Source organism: Colobus angolensis, unplaced genomic scaffold (genome assembly GCF_000951035.1).
Source record: "Colobus angolensis palliatus isolate OR3802 unplaced genomic scaffold, Cang.pa_1.0 Scaffold433, whole genome shotgun sequence".
Taxonomy (NCBI): domain Eukaryota; kingdom Metazoa; phylum Chordata; class Mammalia; order Primates; family Cercopithecidae; genus Colobus; species Colobus angolensis.
In genome coordinates this window covers 591,215-595,333 of record NW_012117744.1, presented here as the reverse complement: position 1 = coordinate 595,333, position 4,119 = coordinate 591,215, and the positions used below count along the sequence as shown (strand labels likewise).

Sequence of the window (4,119 nt, the reverse complement as noted above, 5' to 3'; positions counted from 1 at the left end):
GGTCATTGGTAACTGGGACAAAGTTTCTTTAAAATATCTTTAGCTCCCCAAGTGTGCACTGTCATTGTTGCCACAGGTGAAATGCTCATTGAAGTGCTGAGAAATGGTGAGGTCACAGGACACATAGATATGAGAGCTGGCTGCCTCCCTCCACACACTCATCTGCTGGCTGTCCTGAGCATAACCCTGCACCCATTGTCCTAGTAGCTAGGGAAAAATCAGGTGAGTATTTTCTATTTCAGTCTAGAAGGCATAGCCTGCACCAGAAGGAAGTGTACTGGGAAATGGAGCAAGGACTTTTGTCTGGGAAACAGTATTCTTCTGGGCTAGAAACTAAGTCGGTGCTAATGCAATGCAGGGAAAGGGAAATAATCAGTGAGTCATGGGCTGGACTCATGGAGAAGGAATGGAGGTCAAGACCATAAACCAGCCCCTAACTGCTTCTCATTTAATGTAATCCTCACTGTTCATCATTGTTGGTTTCAATAAAGTCGTGAAATCTTTTTTGTTTGTTTGAGACAGGGTCTCTTTCTGTTGCTCAGGTCAGAGTACAATTGTGGTTCACTGCAGCCTTGACTCAGATGATCTCCCACCTCAGCCTTCTGAGTAGCTGGGACCACAGGCATGTGCCACCACACTCAGCAAATTTTTAAAAAAATTTTGTAAAGACAGGCTCTCCCTATGTTGCTCAGGCTGGTCTCCTGACCTCAAGCAATCCTCTTGCCTCAGCCTCCAAAATTGTTGGGGTTACAGGCATGAGTCATCACACCCAGCCTATTTTTAAGTTCTCTAATATAATTTGGAAATTATTTTGCCAGCTGCTCTGTCTTATCTACATGAACATTTCTAAGATTTGTAGACTTGTTTCCATAACACCTCCATGCCTGTGATCATGTATAAGATGTAGCTGATTGAATTACTTTATTCTGTTCAGAAATAGTAAATATAGTGTTTTCACCAACTCTCTGCATAGAATATACCAAATGGAGACCATAACTTGTGTCGTGACAGAAAAAAAAATCTGTTGTCTCTTTATTATGGTGAGATTGTTTTCCTTCATGAAGTCAGCAAAGAAAGGTAACTGATCTTAGGTTTTTGTGTTAGAAAAAAAAGTTACACTCTTTAGCAGTTTTCAGAATTGCATTATTTTGTCATCTTTCCTCTGGTTTAAAAATGTTTTCATGCCATTCCCAGGCTCAGTGCTCATCTTAGTACTATTTTGAGTCAATGTACAATCTTTACCTCTAGTTTTTCTTTTGCATAATAGACTTGTGTTTTAATATAGTAAACCAGTCTGACACTGAAATACTATATTTGATATTTTTGCATTCATAAATACTCATTTTCTTTCTACACTCATGGTAATTTAGTTTCTCCTCTGCAATGTTTTCCCTCCCACTCGTTTTCCTGCTCCCTTGCTTAGCGCACGCTTATTCTATTGTGTGCTCTTTCTTGGTTAAGATAGAAAGAATCTCCTCTTTTAATTCCATTTGTGCATTCAATAAATTCCATCTGGTTTCTATAATTGTTCTTCTAAGGTTATACTAAAATCAGCCCATCTATATTTTACTTAGATCTCTAATCACTGTAATGTTTGCCTAGAAAACAAGCAATGTTGTTTTCAATCACAATTGAAAAGAAAAACAAGACTCACAACCATTCTTTAAAAGACTCATAAGATACAAAATATTTTTTTAAGTATGTGGATTGTTTTAAAAAATAAATATATCTGGGCTGGGCGCAGTGGCTCATGCCTATAATCCCAGCACTTTGGGAGGCCGTGGAGGGGCAGATCACCTGAGGTCGGGAGTTTGTGACCAGCCTGGCCAACATGGTGAAACCCTGTGTCTATTAAACATACACAAATTAGCCAGGTGTGGTGGCGGGCACCTGTAATCCCAGCTACTCAGGAGGCTAAGGTGGGAGAATCACTTGAACCTGGGAAGCAGAGGTTGCAGTGAGCCGAGATGGTGCCACTGCACTCTACTCCATCTCAGAATAAATAAATAAATAAATATGTCTGCTGCTAAGCCAGCATAGTACACTAGCAACTTCTGACACTGCCTCTTACAAGGAAGTGACTTTGGGAGTGTCATTCAGCTTTCCTGTGCCCGAGATTGCCTCACCCATCAAATGGGAACAATAAAGCACTTCAGAGAATTGTTGTAACAGTTATACATAAAACACTGTTATTAACACTCTTATGCTAGGAATGTGTATCTATATACATATATATATTTTTATAGCAAAACTCTCAGAAAAAGAACAATTAATGGTTTGAAAACTATGGTCCAAAAGAGTGGATTTCAGTTGCCATGGTACAACAGGCCTCCTGTTTTCACACAGGATCTTCTCACTCTGAATAGGATGATAAGTCATTGAAAAATGGCAAATGGCCGCCAGGGATATGACAATAGGAGTGATCTTATTATCTCAGGCCACAGTAGGATTCCTGGGCAATTGCTTTCTTCTTTATCATTATAGTTTCCTTTATTTCACCAGATGCATGTTAAAGTCCACAGATCTGATTCTCCAGCACCTGACTATAGCCAACTCGTTGGTCATTCTCTCTAAAGGAGTCCCACAAGCAATGGCCACTTTGGGGCTGAAACATTTCCTCAGTGACACTGGGTGCAAATTTGTTTTGTTTTCACCGAGTGGGCAGGGGTGTGTGCATGGGCACCACCTGCCTCCTGAGTATCTTCCAGGCCATCACGATCGGCCCCACAAAGTCCAGGTGGGCAGAGCTGAAACTACAAGCTCCCAGATACACTGGGGCCTTCACCCTCCTGTGCTGGGCGCTGAACATGCTGGTAAATACCGTTTTTCTTAGGAGTATGACTGACAAGTGGAGTAACAAAAATAACACATGGAAAAGAGATTTGGGATATTGTTGTACAGTAGGTAGTAACAGAATTACAAGATTACTACATATAATGTTGTCATGATCCTACAATGTTTTGTGTTTGGGCCTCACCACCTGGGCCAGCAGCTCCATGGTCTTTATTCTGCACAGGCACAGGCAGTGGGTTCAACACCTTCACAGGACTAACCTCCCCACCAGGTCCTCCCCTGAGTTCAGAGTGACCCAAAGTATCCTTGTTCTAGTGAGCACCTTTGCATCATTCTGTCCCCTCTCCTCTGCCTTCACACCATTTTTGGCTAAGTACCCTAACCCCAGCTGGTAGCTGGTGAACACGTCTGCACTGACCGCTGCCTGTTCCCCCACAGTCAGCCCCTTTGTCCTCATGGGCAATGCCCAGGGCATTCAGGTTCAGCTCTGCCTGCTGTGGAAGGACTACACAATCTCCTAAGCTAGTCGGATAGCTCTAGTTTATGTGGGCTGTCTTGATTGTTTCTACACTGTGCAGTCATTTACTCTCCCTGTGCCAAGGTTGAAGCACCACTGTGAGCAGTCACATGACAGAGAGTGTGATCCGGAAACAGAGCCTCTGCCTTTGTAGGATTGTCATGGGGTGAGAATGGCAGGTGTAGACTAAATGTTTTGAAAATGATTTTATTAATTTTTTTTTTATGAGATTGTTTCACTCTTGTCACCCAGGCTGGAGTGCAGTGGCGCCATCTCGATTCACTGCAACCTCCATCTCCCAGGTTCAAGCAATTCTGCTACCTCAGCCTCCCAAGTAGCTGGGATTACAAGCACCTGCCGCCACACCCGGCTAATTTTTTGTATTTTTAGTACAGATGGGGTTTCACCATGTTGGCCAGGCTGGTCACGAACTCCTGACCTCAGGTGATCCACCTGCCTCAGTCTCCCAAAGTGCTGGTATAACTTTCATTTATTAAACATTTTCGTGAAGAAGTTTAGAGGATAAAAACTATTTTCTCTTTTTTAAATGGGCCTCTAATAACTTGGAGACAATGGAAAGCTTATGTGAGTATGCAATGTAAAACCGATTAATTAAAAATATCCTGAAATTAACTGGACACAGAAATGTAAGAAGAGTTTAATAAGATGGAAAAGACTGAGTAATTGCTTCTCAAGAAAGTGAAAAGGAAGAGCAGGAACACCACAGCAAGTGACCTGGAATGAAGCGTGAGGGAAAACAGTGTATCAGATACTGTGGGACATCAAAGACCAGTTTTGTCATTTTACCT

The 4,119-nt window shown here is 42.1% G+C and overlaps 1 pseudogene; it reads left to right on the top strand.

Moving 5' to 3' along the window:
- Window positions 1-2,392: 2,392 nt before the first annotated feature.
- On the top strand, window positions 2,393-3,327 carry LOC105522561 (annotated as a pseudogene).
- The last annotated feature ends 792 nt before the right edge of the window (window positions 3,328-4,119 follow it).